The sequence below is a fragment of the Lampetra fluviatilis genome, chromosome 21 (assembly GCF_964198595.1).
Source record: "Lampetra fluviatilis chromosome 21, kcLamFluv1.1, whole genome shotgun sequence".
Taxonomy (NCBI): domain Eukaryota; kingdom Metazoa; phylum Chordata; class Hyperoartia; order Petromyzontiformes; family Petromyzontidae; genus Lampetra; species Lampetra fluviatilis.
The window spans coordinates 8,287,056-8,307,391 of record NC_136295.1 but is presented as its reverse complement, the minus strand read 5'-3'; the positions used below and the strand labels follow the sequence as shown (position 1 = coordinate 8,307,391).

Genomic DNA, 20,336 nt, shown 5'->3' with positions numbered 1-20,336 from the left:
CTGGGTGGGGAGGGGCTGGTCACCCCGTGGTGCCCTTATAAAACTCAACGTTTAACCTACTCACGCCGGCTTGTGCCCGCCCTCACAATCGGGCATATTTGCGGAATACACCACGCCGCCGTTGACCCTGGCCATTGGCCGAGCAACCCAACGTTCCTACCAGCTCCCTCCGCAGGAATGTGTTTTCAGCTGGTATGTCCCATTGAGCTAAGCAGCTCTTTTACAAGCACAGCCACAGTCCAAGACCGTCGACAGTGGTGGCAGTTACGCTTACATATAAAGCTGCAATAAAAGACCACTGAACATACTTCCGATCAGATTTGCCATCACTTGTGACTGTTTTGAAGTTGTGTGCATATGGATCTGATTTGTTCACGTTTTACAACCAAAGAAAACATAATTTATGCTGAGCCCTGTTCATCCGTAACGGGGGTAGTGTGGGGTAATAACACTGTTCACAATGATCTCAACTGTTATATAAAGTTGTGTTGCCATGAAGGACGTACCCCATTTAAACCAGGCCAAATTGATAAAAGAAAACCCCACATTGGAATGCACTGGATATTCCACGAAAACTCAAAAAGAAACTTGTTTTTAAAGCAGTGTTATTGATAAATGTGTTGCGTTTATTATTTGTGCTTGTGCAACACTGCCAACGAATTTTCACCAAATAATGTTACATAATTCGCGAGTAACGCATGCTTATTCCTAACTTGTTTTCCTGTGCTATGATGGTTGCTTAGGGAGAAATGCAATCCGCTACTTGGTTGGACTGCCCTACAGCAGCGCTTTCGCCAACTGGAAGACGTTGAACCTTCATGAACCAAGTAAGCTCCGATTAGCACGGCTGGCTACGCGTGGTGCGAAAGAAGTTCAACATACATACATACATACAAATAACAGCTGCTTTTTGCATTATTGTAAGCTACAGTATTGTTTACTTAAGTTTACTCCGCAATTTTTTTCATGTCATTTAAAAAAAAAAAATTTGACTTAATTTAGTAGAAGATAGCTTACGTTATAGAGTTCATAAGATTGAATCCAAGGCCACTAGGGCAATTAATTTTAATTAATCTTAAACGTCCGATTAGACGTAACCAAATTTTAAAAATGTACCCTTAGGACATTCCTTGTTCACGTATAACTGCAGGTTAACTGTAGAGTGAAGGGATGTCAGGTGACTCATTTGAAGGAAACTATGGATATACCAAAATGTTACTCTATGCCCTTGTACGGTTGCTGATGATCTTAAAATACCATTGTTTCCGAGGGTAACACTGCTGTTAGATGTTTCAGGTTTATTAAATAGCAGTCGTGTACGCTAAGTGAAGCAAATGAAGACTGCTACGTAATTAAACAAAAAAAAAAGTGATACCATGTTGGCAGTGGTACATAAGCACGGTAACAAAACGTGTCAATCACTGTCATGTAGAAGAAGAAAATCGAAAATAGGTAACGTTTTGGGCAATGCCCCATATGCATAGCAGTGAGAATAGGTTTTCCCCTTTTTTATGGCAACAAAACAGGTGTTGAGATGTTAAAACACCAAACTGGAACCTTTTACAAGGAATCATGTCTGCATTAACCACTATACTTGTGGTCAGAATGCAAACAAAAAAACAAACTCTGATAATATATGCATTGTCTTTGAAACTGATTGGTCCACACCAGAGACAGCTTTCTTTTGAGCCCAGTCCCAAACGGTGTTAGACCAGAGGACGCCAAAAGGCGAAAAGCACAAAGACAATGCACTATCAGAGTAATGAGGGCTCGGGGTCTAACACCGTTTTGGACTAAGACAATGCATATATTATCAGAGTATGTTTTTTGTTTGCATTCTGACCACAAGTATAGTGGTTAATGCAGACATGATTCCTTGTAAAAGGTTGCAGTTTGGTGTTTTAACATCTTAACACCTGTTTTGTTGCCAGAAAAAAGGAGAAAACCTATTCTCATATTTTGGTACTGGCAAAGGATGTCCCATGATGCAATAGCAGTGTTGTGTTTTTCTTCTTGCTACTTTTATTGTGCTGCACTGTTGAGAAGACCTAATGATTGCACTACTCAAATTGATATATCTTTGTGTTGAACAGGGCCCTCTAAATTGCAATCGAGTGCTATTGCCAATAACATCTAACTCTGGCAAGGAGACCCAGGATGCTTAAACAAGTGCAGCTTGATGCTATTAGTCTGAAAAGTAAATTAGGCTGAAGGACTAGAACATATTTGTATATCTGTATGGAGTTCATAACAGAATTCTGCTTGTGTAATAATTAATCATGGCTATTGCTACCTTTCTGTCCTTTGCAGGTGGTGGAGAATTATGGCAAGAGACAGCACAGGGGTCTGCTACCCAAAGCAAGCCATGAGTATAGTTTATAATAGCACACATTTGTCTGCCGAGGTTGGCAGTGGCAGAACTTCGTGGCTTGGTGGCCATTTTACCAAACAACCGCAGAGTTGGGAGGTAAAATGGCTGCCACGGCCGCGGGGATTCTGTTGGTGGGGCGCAGCCCTGTTTTTTTATTTTTTTTATTTTCAGATGTCTCTTGTTCACATATCTTTAAATACAAGTTCATGGAACATGCTGGTGCATCCCTGCCTATGTGGCGCAGAGGTAAATCTGGGAGCCAGCCATGTTTTTTTTAATCTCACAAGTGCAAGAGGTCCACGGTTCAAATCCAACACAGGCCAACAAATATATATTTCAAATTCAGTTTTTTATTGAAATCATGTTAAAAGATAACAATATTGAACAGTGATTACTTTCAAAATATGTAGCTAACATTTACCTTTGACATGAAACATCAAAACAAACATTGGCTTGTATTCAGCAGTATCGTTAGGATTATTCAAATACAATACAAACTGTACATAAGGTAAACGAAAATCACAAGCATAAGAAAACATTTTTTAATCAGAGCACAGGAAATGTCATATGTTTCCAAAATTGATTTAGGCCATTTGAACTTCACTAGATGCGTATTTTATTTTAAAGTTGGCCTGATTAAAGCCAGGCATCCAAGCGGCTTGTGTTCTCCACGTCGCAACTTCAAGGGAAGAAGCTCATTATGCCCCCCCCCCCATCCCATGATGGTCATCTTCCAGGACATCAGCGGAACTCGGTGCGAGGAGGCATCAAGAGAAGGGTCCAGCTCAAGCACGACTGGACAGAAATAACAGCACAAAGCATCGGACGCGTGATTTCCACTTTCACAGTCGCTCTGCTTCCATTCTCACTTTCATTGCAGCTCCATTCACAGCACTCTCTGGTATTAAATGCTAAAGAATAATTCTCCAACACGAGCGAATGGTTCACAAATAAAAAAAGATGAGACACAGTAAAGTAGGGCGGACTGGGACGATATTGGAAACACGCACAACTCGGTTGTACTCGCGCAAAGACTTCACTGCCACTCATATCACCATTATTCATTCATTCCTTAGCGCCCTGTGTTTGTGCAAAAGAACAATTGCACCCCCCCCCCCCCCCCCGAGATCAATACTGGCCCTGTTTCTGCCGTTTTGTTACAGAGCTCTTTACCAGACAACAAAATGTCAATATATGCGAAATAATTTATTTTGCTTGAAGGTTATGGATGAAGTGCTGGGGGTAGCTGGGGAAAGCAGCAGCAGCAGCATACATCTCCATGGACCCTGGGGTCACAAAGGGTCACCTCTATAGGGACGGCTAAAGGTCTCCACAGACCCACTCCCACCTCGCCCTCCATCCCATAATGCTAAATAATACGAACGAAAGCCCATGCATTATACAGCATTATAAATCCTATCTGTTTGCAGAGCACCTGACTGTGTGTAATTGTACGGCGTGACCTTGCTGCCTGATTTTTTTTCCTCTCTCTGTGTGTGCCTTTGTTGATTCAGATTTACAGTGCAGCGCCTCTTATAGATCAATAGTTATTCTGCCTTGAAATGTACACGTACTCCCTCCCAGTGTAAGGGTAATCATTAATCTGCCATGTTAAATTACAGAGAGTGGACGAGCGTCCTTATATTGAACGATGGCTGTAAGGAAACGGCGAGCGATAAATAGCATCAAACAGCTTTCATGCAATCCGTGTATTTTTTCATATGCCTTTCGGGCCGCAGCAGCATAACCAAATAGTTCAGCAATTGTAGCCCATCCAATACGAAAGGAATTTAAAAATTATACGCTGTAAAAACTTACGTGAAATATATTTGTTGAGACGTTAGTCTTTGCACACACACACAGTCTTGGTATGGTAAGGTCGGATGAGAGAAACATTTGGGAGGTATGCATACAGACAATGCAGTGCACGGTGTAGAATGTTTACAGCCCTGAGTGGAATTGCAATATAGGAAATGATTCCAATATTGAACATTATTTGGTGACACTGCGCTGGCAGTGGTGCACAAGCACAACAAAAATCACATTCGTCAAACGCTGTGGCCTTAAAAATTTAAAATTGTAGAATATGTGACGTTTCAGGCATTGGCCCTTCACATCGCAGGCCAGAGAGGTGTGCTGTGAAGAATGGCCATTGCCCGGAAGGTCGCGTATATGTCTTCTATTTAAGGCCACAGTGTTATAGACAAAAGCGTTGGGAGTTTGTGTTGCAGTATTGAAATTCGTCGCGAGTTTTACTCAAGAGCCTTGTTAAACAGTTGCGACAGCGTGCTAATCGGAGGCGCGGGAAAACCAAATTAAGTACAACTTTAAAGAGTGTCTTCTGCAAGCATTGGATGAAGGCATCCTAAAGCTGCCACCATCTCTCACAACCCTGTGATATATTTCCATCTTGCAAATGACTTTTAAAAACTGGGTAGGGAATATTGTATTGATAATAATAACAATGTAGAGCCGTTTCTCAGTTGACTGTTGCATGATGGGTATATGATGAACTTTGGTAGCAAGTCACGTGTTTACATGTTTTAATATAATTACAATAAAGGAGAATGTGACAACTTGCAGGTGCAAATTTTGATGTCTATATGCGATATTAAGTACTGTAGTACTCTAACGTTGAGCAGTTGGTACGTAAATATTTATGTATATTTTGTTTAAATGAAAAACGAGACTCCGCTTGTTTTAGTCACAAAATTATGTGCATTTGTTTAGATATAAACTTTTATAATGGATGCATCTTCAATATGAAAGAAATAAAATGAAAATATAAAGATTACATTTTTGGCCAAAATTGTTCATACTTTTTTTTCTGTTTCATTGTTGATAAAACAAAATTATGCTGCATCTCTGGAACACAAAATAAAATATGGAAAATATTATATTTTGAAAGCTGAGAATGAAAAACGGCTTGTGTTGTGTTGGCAAAACATAATTCCTCATTTAGTTTTTATCAATTTGAAATATAATGTAAATTTTAAACATTGAATACCTGCAGTGTCAATTAGCTTAAATAACGACTTAATGTTTGAGCAAGTTTTAAATTAATAATTTCGGCATGGAAAATGTGATCTTCGCAACTCATAGCTATTTCCTTTAAATTAGAACATCAAACTGCTCGTAATAGAATTGTAGCAACAAAAAAAAAAAATATATTATACATTTGTGGGTACTCCCGAAGGAAATGTCAGGCACTTTGTTGATATTGCAAGGGCCAGGAGCAATCTTGAAAAGGTGTTAAGCAAAACTATACAAACCCCATTGAAAGCACAGCATGTATGGACCATTTTGCCACTATAATGATGTCACTGAATGAATTCTGAAACAGTCAAGACTTGGAATGCGCTCTGAACATTCACAGCCCAGACAAGCGAAGGTTCAGCGTTGTAATCTATTCTTTGCTAATGCCTGCCGACAAGAGTTCTCCTGTGCGGGCACGGCTTCCAAATTATTTCCGGGAAGAGGAAACTCGTTAAAAGGGTTGCTATTTTTAGACTCATTAATTTTCTGTGCATGGCGTGATTTGCGGTTGGTTGTGAGTGAGCATTAACGATGTACCTTCTGATGCTGCTGGTTGATGCTGCAGCTTGTGCTTCTGTTCGACGAAACCCCACGAGACCTTTTCGCTTTGCCATTCATTATCTGGAAAAAGGAAACACACGTTTGAGAGCATCACGTAATTGCGAACGTGTTGATAAACTGGTGCTAAAAACGGTAAAAGGTGCTGCCCTGCAATTTCTTACACATGCCGCTGTTGCCAGACGCGCCTTCACTCCCGCGAGCTCCGGAGAGCCTCCCGAGAGGGTATATTGCCACTACGATTCCACACGTGACCTGCAGATCAACTCGCTGTGGTGTACCCATTCACACCGCTGGATGGACAGACGGAGTGGGATTTTAAAACACCTGCACCGTTGTGGCAACCGCCGCGCAAGTAGATCAAAGTGGATTGCAAGTCCAGCATCCTCGCCGTTACACCAGGGGTCACGTCCCAGCTTGATTACCGCGGTTTACTAAATACGGTTGCGAAATCAGTTCAACATGCGTGCATTTTGAGTGAAATGTATTTTTCATAAAATATTTAAATAACATACCATTACGTTGAGGGGCTTAGATGTCCGTAAAACATTTTTTTAAACAAAACTTCATGCAAAAATTGTCTTGCGGCCTTTGGGCGCATGCCAGTGATGAGCACCTGGACAGATGAAAACAAGGTCTCCTGCGCACGCACGGTACGGCGCGATGATGTTTGCACACAGGGTAACAACACAAGACAGCCGCAGCTGTAACTAAAACACGTCTAGACACTTCCAATTTAACGTGAAGGTGAAACCCAAAATACAATGCAGATAAAAGCTCTGTGATGTGCCGTAGTATTTTCAGTCGGTTTTATAAAAATTCCACAACGGCGGCTCCCATCGAAGTAAACAGCAGCATTTTGTTCATAATCAACGTTTTTGGGTTTAGATCGCGTTATTTATAAATGTGTCGTAACCATCCACCACCCGACACGGCCAATTAGTAAAAAAAGTGTCACGTTGACAAAAGACAATTAGTTCACTGCTTTAGCCCACCGGTGTGTTGAAGCGTGAAACCACAACATTTACAATTTGAGTACGACGTTTCGCTGGTAATTGCATCCAGCATCATCGGGCAATTCGCCAGAATGGTGAGGCTCTGCTGTGTCTCCCGTTCTTATATGGAGCAGCAGCAGGGTAACGTCATCATTAACTCATTAATTCGTCAGGTGCAAAGATTTGAGGGGGGGTTATTGTAATTATATACTAGATTAGTAATCAGGCTATTGTTACGATGCGAGTTGTAGATTAGTAATCATTTGGCATGTGCATTTTGTTGGCGGAACCGAATACGAAGAGCGCAGCACTTATTACATATTTTTTTTGGAGACGGGTGCCTACAAATATTTGCGTGCGCCACGCCACCTGTCCCAGAATTCCCATCGCAATTTTGCACAAAAACGACAGCGCAGGAAGACCGTCAGTCAACCGCAAAGGCTTGCGCCGATGATTTTAATCTCAAACCTCACCTGCTCGCATCTTCGAAGGGATTTTTTTGTTGTTGCTACATATACACACACACCAAATCCTGGGCTCATGAGCATTCATGGAGATTATATTGGATAGAATAAGACAAGATATTTCATAGGCTGTTAAGACTGTAATACATTTCCAATATTGAGATGCAGTTGTATTAGAATGCGATATCAACCTGAATTGTATTTCTGCAATTTTTGATTGAGTAGAGTGGTGACATAATATAATAATTATTAAAAATAATGTATTTTTACGTGTTTATATAACGTATTTATCCAGGAGTTAAATGACTTTTTCAGAAGGATCCCACTCGATCAGGTTTTTATTTTACGATGTCTTCATACAAGTGGGAGGAATCATGATTTGAAGCTTTCGTGGAGGAAACCGGACAAGAAAATCCAAGCTCGCGATGAGGGGCGAGGGGGGGGGAGCAACGCTCTATCCCCATACAGATGGCGATTAGTCCACTCGCTGTACCGCCTTCTCCTGGCGAGCCAGGGTATGGCACCCCCCTCGACGCCCACGGGAAGGAAGTTGCGCAACATTTGTGCAGTCCACCAAACCCCCTCCACAGTGCTGGATTGCAGAACACGTGGATAGCTACGACCGCCCGGCATAGCGGTCAGCGCACCGCGATATGAACTCGGCTACGGACACTGCTAACATGATGCCTGATCCAATTCCGGGTCCCTAATCCCACCTTGTGTGGTGAAGTATGGTCAAAGAAAACCCATGACCGACTTGCCATTGGAAGGTTTTCATCCAGTAGTGGGATTTATAAGGGGACTCTAAATGAATGATATTGTCCTGCTGTGTAGTATTATTATTGTGTGGAAGAATGCAAAGTTATATCGAGGAAGTATTTTAATTAAATAGCCAGACATATAATTTAATTGCTTGCTTTATGCACGAGCCAAATTAAAATTGCAAATGGTGTCCTGTATGAATGTGAAAGCTGGACAATTACAAAGGCCCTGCAAAGCAAACTGGAAGAGACAGAAATTATTGTATTCAAGAAGGATGTCAAAAATTGGAAACGGATAGCAGGTACACGACAAGAAAATTACTGAGTTTTAATTAGAGAAAAGCAAGTTTGATTTCTTGGACACGTTAATGAGAAATTAAGAGACTGAATATGAATGTGTTTTGACTGGGACAATTCTAGGTACATGAAGCCGGGGTGAAGACAGCGAATTAAGTTAGTAACTTGAACAAGTGGGCTGCAATTGGGAGGAGTATCGAAAGCAGAATGCTCGAGTAATCTCACGGACAGAGCTAGACGGAAGACCGTGATCAGCCAACCACTTTTACTGGTAGGAACGAAGTGAACCAGCCTACAATAGATTATATCGTCCGTCCGTCCGATGTCCGATTAGGTGTAGCAACATCGCCCCCTACTGCAAACACTTGGCAGGACCCTACAAAAACCTTTAGACTCAGTGAGGCTTTCCTGGCTAAACAAGTGTAACATTCCCTTATAATTCCCTGAGATAGTTTTTAATTAAAACATTTAAATTAAAAAATTACTCATTCCCTGAGATAGTTTTTAATTAAAACATTTAAATAAAAAAATTAATTCACAGCGGCCTAAAGCCTACAGCTAGGCCTAAAGCCTAGAACTAGGCCTCAAACTCACCCTTCGTATCGTATTTGTTCGTTCCTACCAGCCCACCCCGCAGGGACCTGTGTAAGAGAGGCCGTGGCACAAAGACTGGGAGGGAGGCGGCCGCTTGTAAAGCAACACGAGATTTCCGGCAGCACGTTCCGTTTCTGAAATTAAAATGTAGTGGGGCACAACGAGCGACGAACGTGGATGCAGCAATGCCGGTGAGTTATGCAAATGAAATATCAATTTAATATGGAACGCGGTTGCATTTCATTACATTTGTGATCCCGTCTCTGAGCCTTCACGAGCACCCGCCACACACAAGCCGTGCAAGACACTACAACTCGGGCAGCCGAGGAATTATATTAACGGTTAAGCTAGCCCAAGATAAATATTCTCCAATATAGCTCTCACTCATTCAGACAGTAAAATATCACTGACAAGGCCTGAAATCGAATAACATGGTCCGACTTAAATAAGCATTTGAAGTATTTGATATTCTTTACAGGTTTACATTTTAACCCCAAAGGTAGAATAATTTACAATGTCACGCAAGGCAATGCTCGAGTAACAATTCTATGACGTATGGTTTTGTAAGAAAGTTACAAAACCAAACAAAACAAATACAGGATGAATGCCTCTGCACGCTATGGTGATACTTCACCACAATGGTCAGTGCGGGTTGGTGAAGGCTGGGGGGAGGTTTGGACATAAGTGGTTCCGAATTCAGTCGCCACTGATATTATCCATGGCCACAAACGCTACAGAAGCACAGTGCAGTGCGCTAACCACTGCACCACCAAAGGTGTCAGTTTTGTTGCCAGATAAAAGGATAAAAAACCAATTATCATATTTTTTACTGGCAAATGAGGTTCCAATGGTGTAAATGCTTACCCCGAGCTCTCATACTCTGATGGTGCATTGTCTTTGAGTTGTGCGCCTTTTGGCGTCATCTGGTCCAACACTATGTGAGACTAGGCTCTAAGGAAAGCTGTCTCGGGTGTGGACCAATCAACTTCAAGGACAGTGCATACATTATCAGAGTTATGTTTTTTTTTGCATTATGACTGCAGGTATTGTGGTCTATGCAAAGGGTAAAACACCAATTATCACTGCACCATCAGTTTTTAATTGAATACATTATTTGTCAGTTGTACGATTTCACAGCAACAAAGACCAACAGACAGCGAAATGTGTTACGTTGTTTTCTGTACAAAAGGTCACCATTCACCACGAGGTGACAGCGACATGACGACAGCGTTTGTGCCAGGCTGGTTCCACTTCGTGGCGGTCACGTGGGGTGTCACTGAAGGCTCGCTGACGGGAGGTCACGGGGCAAACCCTGGCGTTTCGAGTTTAATATTTTCCAAACCTACCCATTTCAAAGTTTTTGGCTGCAAATTTTTGAAGCGAAAAATTCCATCCAAATTTGAAATTATTATAAAGCCATACGATAATTATCTTTGAAAATAGCCTTGTGACAAAAAGTGTTTAAAAGTCGACAGCGTATAAATGATGTGGTAAAAGTTTTGGCAACTGTGGAGCTCATAGGTTAACCTTACTCCGATGTCCCTTTGAATATATATAAAACTAGGCCACGTTTCTCAAACATCACACTTTATGTGGGTGGGTGTATATATACGGGAGCCCAAATCACAAGAAACACGAGCAGTGGCAGGAAGACAGAGAAAAAACCCTGCAATGTGAGGTCTTTCAAAGTGGGGGGTGGGTGGGGGCATGCAAAGGGGTGGATGGGGCGCACGACACAGTAAATGTTACAACAGACTTTAAACAAATGTTAAACGCGAGAACAGAATGAGTAACGGTGCCATCCCGCTTTAGTCTCTCACGCCCTCTGCCTAGAAGAAGAGGCCTGGGGGACGCCCATCGTCGCTTCATGGACTGCAAGAAAACTCGTGTTATCCGTGACCCGCAATTACCCGTGGAAACTCCCGTTGTCCGTGGATGCCGTCGCAGAAACGTCCTGTTAAGCGGGCCCTCCTCTTCCCTCTCTCCGCAATTCATCGCGGAGGTGCTTTCTTTCATGCCCACATTTTTCACCGAAAGGAGGAATCGTCCATCAGATTGATCCAATTTTCCGCTGTTGTCCCCCCGGCCCACATCGGTACCCCCCCTCCACCCCCACCGCGGATATGCGAGCAATTCTCGAATAAGATCCGCACCGCATCACCACGGATAAGAGGAGTTTTATGTTTGGGGGAGGGAGGGGGTGGCGCTGAGCTTTCAGACTTTCATCAGTTGGAGGGGGCCTCAGCTGGCTCCAACCCTCACCAGCCCCCCCCAACGCAACAGGAGAGATGCCACGGCTAACATCAGAGGCGCGTTCGCAATGCGCGTTCACGTGCGTGCGGGAGGAGGAACGGGGGTGGGTGGGTGGCGAAGAAGAGCTGCGCGCACGCAAAGGGTTAAGCACGAATTTCGATTTAAAGCTTTCGTGACTGCAGGGATTCATCTTCTTGGTTCTTTCGGTAAAGTCACGTAGAAGGGAAGTAATACAATAATAAAAATAAAACATAATAAAATAAAATATTTTAAAAATAAAACATAATAAAATAAAATATTTTATTATGTTTTTTTTATTATTTTATTACTTCCCTTCTACGTGACTTTACCGAAAGAACCAAGAAGGTTAAGCACGAATTGTTGTCCATCACCGCCGACGGGCGCGTGGGGGACGTCTGGAGAGAGCGCGGGGCGTTAGCTACCGCCGCCGTCTGTGTCCCTCCGTTAACCCCGCCGGCTCAAAGCGGCGAGCGAGTGAGCGAGCCAAGCAGCCGAGTAAATAATTTGGCTGCTTTTTCTTTCAAAGGGACAGACAGAGACGTACGTGGGTGGTTGGGTTTGGTGGGTGGGAGAACCCGCGCGATCTCGGACGAATGTGGTTCATCGGACATGGCTCCGGTCAACAAAAAGTAATGCGCACTTTGCATGTTTCTCAGAAAGGGAAAAACATTTTTGTTTTTGCTGTTCACCACAACTTTGTTGCGCGTCTACGGTGGGCGAGTGGCAGGGTTGTGGCGCTACAAACGCGGCGAGTTCGATTCCCCTCCAAGACCAACATCAGCGACCAATATCTGAACCGGTTTTGGGACCCTCCCACAGGTTAGCTTGGCTTCAGGCGATTCTTCTTGGTTCTTTCGGTAAAGTCACGTAGAATGGAAATAATAAAATAACAAAAATAAAACATAATTAAATATATTATTAGATCGTGTGCTGTTTCATTCAGACTCTGTCGCCTCGACGGACCTGGTTTTCACCTGAAGAAGGCTGCTTGCGTTGTGGCCGAAACGTCGTGAGAATTATTTTAGTGTTTTATTTTTATTCTTTTATTACTTCCCTTCTACGTGACTTTACCGAAAGAACCAAGAAGATTATTAGATTATTTTATTATATTATTTTATGTTTTCTTTTTATTCTATTATTTCCATTCTACGTGACTTTACCGAAAGAACCAAGAAGATGAATCCCTGCAGTCACGAAAGCTTCAAATCGAAACTTCAGGCGATTGTTTACCTGCTGCGGAGTGTAAACGTCAACACTGCTCGTGGCCCGTGTCGGCCTTCATCGGAGCTCGCTCACGGCACTCCTCCCGACAGCCGATTAAAGGCAACATTTTGTCATCGCTGGTCAATTTCGGAAGAAGGTTGCTGCGTCTGCCCGCGAGACAGGGCTTATTTTAGGATGGACTGCGTGCTTGCGATTTTAATGCACGTATCGATTAATTCCACCACCGTGAAATTGGGCCACGCTTTAAAATATCCTCTCGGCCGGCTTCTGCAGACCGCAAGCTCCCCCCGCTTTTACGCTTCGTGATGAGTGATGGTTGCTCCCCCCCCACCCTACCCACCTTTGTGTTCACTTAATGTCCGTCTGCACATTGTTATTGTGCTGTCTTGCGTTGCCATCGAGAAACAGGAGGCCCACCGCTGCTTGCGCCGCTCGCAATTGCTGGCCGCTGGGTTTTTCGGGGTTGTGCCACGTGTCGCTGTTCGGCAATGATGTCCGACGTTTCGCTCCGCATGCCGGGAGCTTCCTCAGCGACTGAATGACATCGTTCAGTTCCCACCCCCCCCCCCCGGAATGATTTATGTTGCTTCAAGAAACCAATATCGTTCTAAACGCTCCCTCCATCCCATTGCCAACTCGCACTGACCAGCGTGAAGTATGGATAAAATAAGACTGAAGTGGTGTGGGGGTGGATTTCATCCAGCGGTAGATTGAGAAAGGGGCTCTCCCATGTCCATAATACAACTATCATCAAAACACTCCGAGAAGCAACCTCGAGACTCAATGTAATAAAACAAAATGACAACTGTATATACACTGATAGGAATGATCACCATTGCAACATAGTGTTATACTGATAGTAGCATTGTGTACACATGATAAGCAGAGTGTTTCAGTATAACTTTCTGAAATGTAAAGTTGCTTATCATATGTCCAGAGAAGGCCCACTGGACTATATGCAGCTCTTTTTCAGAAGCGACGGGCCACAAATGATGGCTCAACGAAGTGGCTTATCACGTGGACATTTAAAGCAGCCAGATACTCTAAAACACACGTTGATTCTAAATATCGGAGGGAAACACCGGAGGACCCGGAGAAAAATCCAAACAGCCACGGGGAGAGAGACACGCAAACTCCAAATATACAGGCGACACGGTCGGGATCGAACCCACGTCCTCTTGTATACCAGGCGAGGGGGTTAAAATCTCAACACCGTGACGCTCCACTTAACCATCGACTTGCGAGTGGGGATATCGCCAGCTGTGTACGGCTCGCGTCTCTCGTCATCGATTACAAACGTGATGTCCACAAGCTGCAGTGTTAAAGCTCTTGCGATATTCCCTTGCAAGGCCACCTAGGATGATGATTGATCAATGATGGAGATATTGATGATGATGATGACGACGATAACGACAATACATGACGATGGTGATGCTAGTTTGATCAAGAAAATATCACGACAAAGATTAGGGATGATGTAATGATGATGATAAAGACAATGGATGATGCTGATGTTGATGGCACAATAAAATTGACAGATTTATGGAGAAGGACACGGATGATGGTTATGATATCGATGGATTGATGATGGGAATAATAATTATGATTAGGAGAGAACACATTGCTCTTCAGTGGTAAATAAGAGAAAGCTATCATTTTCATAGTCTTCTCACAATCGTCTACTCAGAACACTAAAAGTAATACAATTCCAAGATAATACGTAATGTGACGTTCTTTTTATATTCTCCAGGATTCGAGGACTATTCTGGTGACAAAAATTACATAAGTAGAACAAGTTGAACATTTACAGCAATTTCAAACGAACTGTGTCAATCTTCTGAATTCATATTCTTAGGTTTTTTCGGTAAAGTCACGTAGGTAAAACATCAAAATTAATGAAAATAAAATAAAATAAAACAAAAAATCACGACGTTTCGTTTCAGCTAATTAGCTGATGCAGCTAATTCGGCTGTGACGGTCCCACCTGATGACGGAGACTTGTGTTGCCTCCGAAACGTCGTGATTTTTTGTTTTATTTTATTTTATTTTCATTAATTTTGATGTTTTACCTACGTGACTTTACCGAAAAAAACTAAGAATATGATTCCTTGCAGTCACGAAAGCTTCAAATCTAGAACTTCTGAATTCATTATGGCCACCGCTTCAGTGTCACTCTCCATTCCCCGTCTTTAGAACTTCTTCCACCATTTCAATTTTAATGCAATGTTTATATGTTACAGCGAGAAAAATCTAATAAATTTAGCCAGTTACCCAGCTAGTTTCGGTTGCAGCGGCCCGCAGCAGGCACTAACAGCAGCAGAGCTATAGTAGTAGGTAATTACCCTTTAAACTGGTACAAAACTGACACCTTTATACAAGGCATCATGTTTGCAATAACCGCAACACAAGCAGTCAAAATGCAAACAAAAAGAAACGACTCTGATAATGGTAATGATATGCACTGTCCTTGTAGTTGATTGGTCCACATTTTGACTGCTTGTGTTGCGGTTATTGCAAACATGATGCCTTGTATAAAGGTGTCAGTTTTGTACCAGTTTAAAGGGTAAAAACCTACTACTATATTTTGCCACTTGTAAAGGAGGTCTCATAGAGCTGCAGAGCTATCGTTGGGGTGGATAGAAACCCAGCCAGGACACTGGAGACCATAGATTATTTTAAATCGTCGCATGCTTGATTGACAATGATGATGATGATGATGCTGACAATTGCTCATGGTGATGACAAATATTTTAATTGAGAAGTTGCCTTTCAGTTCTTCCCATTAATTGCATCCAATTTACGGAGTTAATATCTCCGATTTAAAGCACTAAGGAAGAGCATCTTGGCAAGTATGGTGGCGCAGCTTGACGATTTAATTCAAACAGCGCTCATTTGTCGAGAACGTAGCCGAGGGAGCAACTAAAACCGAAATGCGATTTAAAAAAATACTTGCTCAATAAACCCTGAGCTGGCAACGTTAGATACTTGCCAATTTCGTCTGTACCACTCATTGTATGGCCAAGTCCTAAATGTGCCACTTCCGCACGCGTAGGTGTGAAGCGTGAACGAGATGATTGTGGAAATGTTTCTGATTAAGGGATCGTTGTGATTAATGTGTTAAAGCGTGTACAACAACTTGCAATGTCGTCGTCGTCTGCCGGCCGAGTGGCCCTTGAGACAGAGAGCCGCATAGGTCAATGAGGCTTTGCTCGGGAAACAAAACTCCTTAATTCTTCAGTGTGTCCAGTTGAGGGACGCACATAATCTCAACAAAACAAAGTCAAAGCGATCTTCTGCTCAAATAAGCATCGAGCCGTTGCTAATCTCTGTTTCACAGTCGTGCATAGCCAGTGGTGGAAATGCAGCGTTCCTATGGCAGGGTCGAGTCTCTCCATCGAACAGCCACTGACTGATGGCCTTAATCTAAGTTGTCTTGTGGTTGTTGTTGTTTGACTTGCATCCCACTGGGATTTTTGCACACAGTGTTGGTGTCCGGTGCTTTTTCTGCAATATTTTGCTGTCTTTTCTTGGATTTTCTGTTTGCACATAGTCACTTTAAGATAGTTTTCTTGTTCATGTTTTTGTTTTTTTGTTTGTTGCGATTGCACCCGATTCAAGAGCCGAATGGCTCGCAGGGCTATACCTAATAAATGAAACTTGAAACTTGAAACTGGACTTCTTTGCAAAGCGGTGTTCATTTAATCGCTGCCGGAGGGGCAGTGAATGAATTCTCGAGCTTCCGTTTGTGAGCCTCTTGCTCTACAGCTGAGCCAATTGGCCAAAGGGCTTCTTCAAATCACAGCCAAACCCGGAATAAACACACCTGGCCGGTATTGCACAGCGGCGCCACGCTCGTTTTTTTCCCACGCAAACATATGTTGAACTTTACACTATGAGACCTCCTTTACCAGTGGCAAAATATAGTAGTAGGTTTTTACCCTTTAAACTGGTACAAAACTGACACCTTCATACAAGGCATCATGTTTGCAATAACCGCAACACAAGCAGTCAAATGCAAACAAAAAGAAACAACTCTGATAATGGTAATGATATGCACTGTCATATAATGGTAATGACAGTGCATATCATTACCATTATCAGAGTTGTTTCTTTTTGTTTGCATTTGACTGCTTGTGTTGCGGCTATTGCAAACATGATGCCTTGTATAAAGGTGTCAGTTTTGTACCAGTTTAAAGGGTAAAAACCTACTACTATGTTGAACTTCTTTCGCACCGTGCATAGCCAACTGTGCTAATAAAAAATAACAACTATAAACTATTTGTATTTGACCAGCTAAGGCCCATTGAGCAATATAGCTGTTTTTCAGAAGCGACGTGGCAAAAAATGGCCTATCATGTGAAAATTTCCATCGGCCAAATTACTCTAAACGCATGTTTCTGACTGTGGAAGGAAAAACCGGAGGACCGAGAGAAAAATCCACACGACCACAGGAAGAACATGCAAACTCCAAATATACAGGCATCAGGGTCGGGATCGAGCCCATGACCTCCTGTACACCAGGCGAGGTAGTTAACATCTCGCCACTGCGGCTCCCATGGCTTAGCATGCTCCTAACCTGGCACTAGAACTCTCACAACATCGCTACCACTTATTGGCAAACGAAAACTGTTGTATTTGTGTGTGTACATACGTGCATGAGTGTATACAAAATATGTATGTCTGTCTATCTTCCTGTATGTATATCTGTATGTATGTGCATCTGTCTGAGCATCAGGCTAAGCATCAATTGCAACCTGCAATTGAATTGATGATGGGGGGGAGTGTGCAACTTCCACCAACGTTTAATGCTCCGCAGCCCTATTGGGGTCAACCGCTCATGCCCCAAAGTTTCTTCTCCAAGAACTCACAGAAAACCCAGCATTGTACCATATCTCGCCACCGCAATCGGAGGTGCGGGGATCTCAAAACATCGCGATTCGCGACAGCAGAGGGGTGACAACGGCACTCAAAACGTGCCCTCGAACGGGGCCCTGCCACCGTCGACCCCACCGCGGCTCAAGTCGGCCTTGAATCTTCAACCCCAAAAAAAAATTGCCCCTTCGTCTCGTCCTCCTCCTCCTCCTCTTCTCGTGCCGAGCAGCCGGCGTGGGCTTCGTGGAGCGTGTCACGTCGCCACGGAGATGGTTGCCATGACCGCCGGGTCCAGGCGGATGCGGAGAGGCTCAGGGCATCGGGGCTCATTCGGCAAAAAAAAACGGAGTCCACCCGGTCCGCACCGCGTGGCGGCGGCCATCAGGGCGGCTGTGGGCACGTGACGGCGGCCAGTGGCTCAGAGGGGCACCGCAGGTTGCCTGGAGGCCCCGGGGCAGAAAGTCACGAGGGGTTTCATCGTCCGCTATGCTCACACCTACATCCCAGGTTCGTTTTCGGCAAAAGGCCACTTAGTTGATATTTTGTTTTAAATATGCCTGAAATGCATGAGTGGAGTATTAAATATTCACTTAAAGCTTGCTTGTGTTGTGATCGAAACGTCGTGATATTGTTACTATTTTACTATATTTAAATTTTTATTTAATTTTCATTCTTTTTTCTATCTACGTGGCTTTACCGAAAGACCCAAAGAATATGAATTCCTGCAGTCACGAAAGTTTTAAGTCAAAATCACGGAATGTCTTTTAAGCTGTCACCAACCCATCGACCACTATGAGTGGCCTAGTTACTTACACAAGCGGGGGGGGGGGGGGGGGGGGGTGCAACATTGGTGCCTCATGGCCGTGTGGCTGGCAAGGGTAAATGTGCAGCGCCCTGGAATTACAGCGTTCTACAGATTACAAAACGTTCTTGTAACTTAAGGCGCACACCAAACTGCGGGGTGAGGGTTCGTCATTCCGCCCCCCCCGAGTGCCGAACGTTGACATCAGCATCATCACGAAATAAAAAATTAAAATCTGCAGCGTGTTCATTTACGAAGAGCTCGACGGCACAGGGTGCATCACCAGCGCCAGGCATGTGGTTTCCTCTCGTCCCCGGCGATGCGGGGGGTGGTGGAGGGGACGTTGCCAACGCGATAACGCGAACATACCCCACGGATCCTACTCCCGATACACAAAATGAACGCAACGTGAAAAATGTTCACGTCGATGATCACCAACGATTGCATAGGGGGTCCAGCGACGAGCTCCCCTCTATCCGCGAGTGTCTATCGGACATTCGCCGCCACCCCCACCGCCTCACACAATGCCCTGCCGAGAATTGTCTTCGGTGCCCCCCCACCGCTCATCCCGAGTCGAGGCGCAGGTAGGAGAGGCTCGTGAACGACCCGCTCCGCGCACTTTCTCGCGGCGCCGCGCCCTCGTCGTACTGCGTCGCAGGGACCACTCCCCTTGTCGTCGACTCGTTTCCGATTGAACCCAGTCGCTCCCCCCCCTCCTCCTCTCCCCTTTGCCGTCTCTTCCCCCAACTCTTCCCTTTCGCACGTTTCTGCCGGGCACGCGGACGCCGTGCGCCCCCGGCTCCGTGCGGACGATTACTTTGACAATGTAAAAGAAAAAAGAAAAAAATACAGGGCGCTTCAAAAAAATGTTAACACTTCGGAGAATTTGCGACAATGCCACGAGAAATGTGCCCCCGGGCTCTGGAGACCACGCGTTGACAATGATGGCGAACAAGTGGAGACTCTTTGACTTTTTGAAGCTATCAACATACGTTTGTTATCATGTTGCAGTGTATCATCCATTATTTTTCCATTAAAAACAATAGTCCTATGTAAGTGTTAACATTTTTATTGAAGCACCCCGTACATGGTCTTGTATGTGTGATGAACGTCTTTCGCAACGTACGTAGGCAAGTTGTCTTGCGGGGAGAGCAATTGCCCCCCACCCCCGCCCCCCAAAGCCTGCCACCGATGCTCCCTCTTACTCCGATGTAAAACTTCTTGCTCGTGCGCGGATGCAATTATCTCAAAAAGTGCAAACAGCTCGTGGTAGACGGGCTCGTAAGCCTTGCGAGGTGCATTTCACAAATCGTCCCCGTATCGTAGCAACGGCAGGAAGAGGCATGTTTTCGGACGATTATTTGAACGTCTGCATCCGCAAATAACCATCTGAAGAGTGGCATTTTCTAAAGGTTGCCATGTTAGAGGCAATTCGGAGAAAGAAAAAAACCCGATTCATCTACGTTCTGTACGCGGCATTAGTTTTGCATCCCACGGTTGACCGCGGTTCAAGACCCCATGAAGTCGCTACCGTGAAGCTGCGTGGGACAGGGGACCCTTGAATTAAATAACACAACTCGGCTCGTGCTCAAGTGCTCCGATGGACTGTCGCATCGCAGGACCACGAGGGATGGTGGCAGCTAGGGGGAGGCCTTCGTGCAGCAGTGGAATGATCGTAGCAGCTGATGGCAGTGATGATCGAATTTACATGAGGGTGAACAGCAGGGCAGTACCGGAGCAATAGGCCAGCAGAGAGAGCGTGAGAGAGAGAGAGCGTGAGAGAGAGAGAGAGCAAAAGACAGCGGAAGAGAGCGGGAGAGAATGAACCAAAAACAATTTATTGAGTGTGCGACGTGGAGAGGTGAACGAGATGATGGGGGTGGAGGGGAGGGGGACGGGGTAGCAGAGGTGAAGGGGGTGGCAGAGAACAGGAGCGAGGGAGGGAAAACGTCGAGCCAACGCGCAGCTAAAAATACAGCGCACACGTTCATGCAAAAGTCTTGCGAGGGATACGGAGAAGCGCCAACAGGCAAATGTTTACCTTCAACCCCGCGCTTGGAGTGCTCGCAGTGTAACGTACCACGTTCG

General features: G+C 44.3%; 2 long non-coding RNA genes across 7 annotated transcripts in view; one reads left to right on the top strand and one right to left on the bottom strand.

Annotated features, from left to right (window-relative positions):
- Positions 1–5,075, top strand: part of LOC144938195 (uncharacterized) — a 13,112-nt gene extending 8,037 nt beyond the window's left edge. The window contains exons 3-4 of the long non-coding RNA XR_013637826.1: positions 744–827; positions 2,311–5,075. This is a non-coding gene — a long non-coding RNA (uncharacterized LOC144938195). The remainder of the gene's footprint in view (positions 1–743; positions 828–2,310) is intronic.
- LOC144938194 (uncharacterized) lies at positions 3,080–20,336 on the bottom strand. Of its 6 annotated transcripts, XR_013637824.1 has the most exons (5): positions 20,290–20,302; positions 9,077–9,210; positions 6,481–6,605; positions 5,945–6,028; positions 3,080–3,166 (listed from the first exon to the last, which is right to left on the bottom strand). It is a non-coding gene; the product is annotated as an uncharacterized LOC144938194 (long non-coding RNA). The 6 variants fall into 6 exon arrangements; XR_013637821.1 differs by lacking the exons at positions 6,481–6,605; positions 9,077–9,210 and adding an exon at positions 6,130–6,258 and having other exon boundaries at positions 20,290–20,336; XR_013637825.1 differs by lacking the exon at positions 9,077–9,210 and having other exon boundaries at positions 20,290–20,303.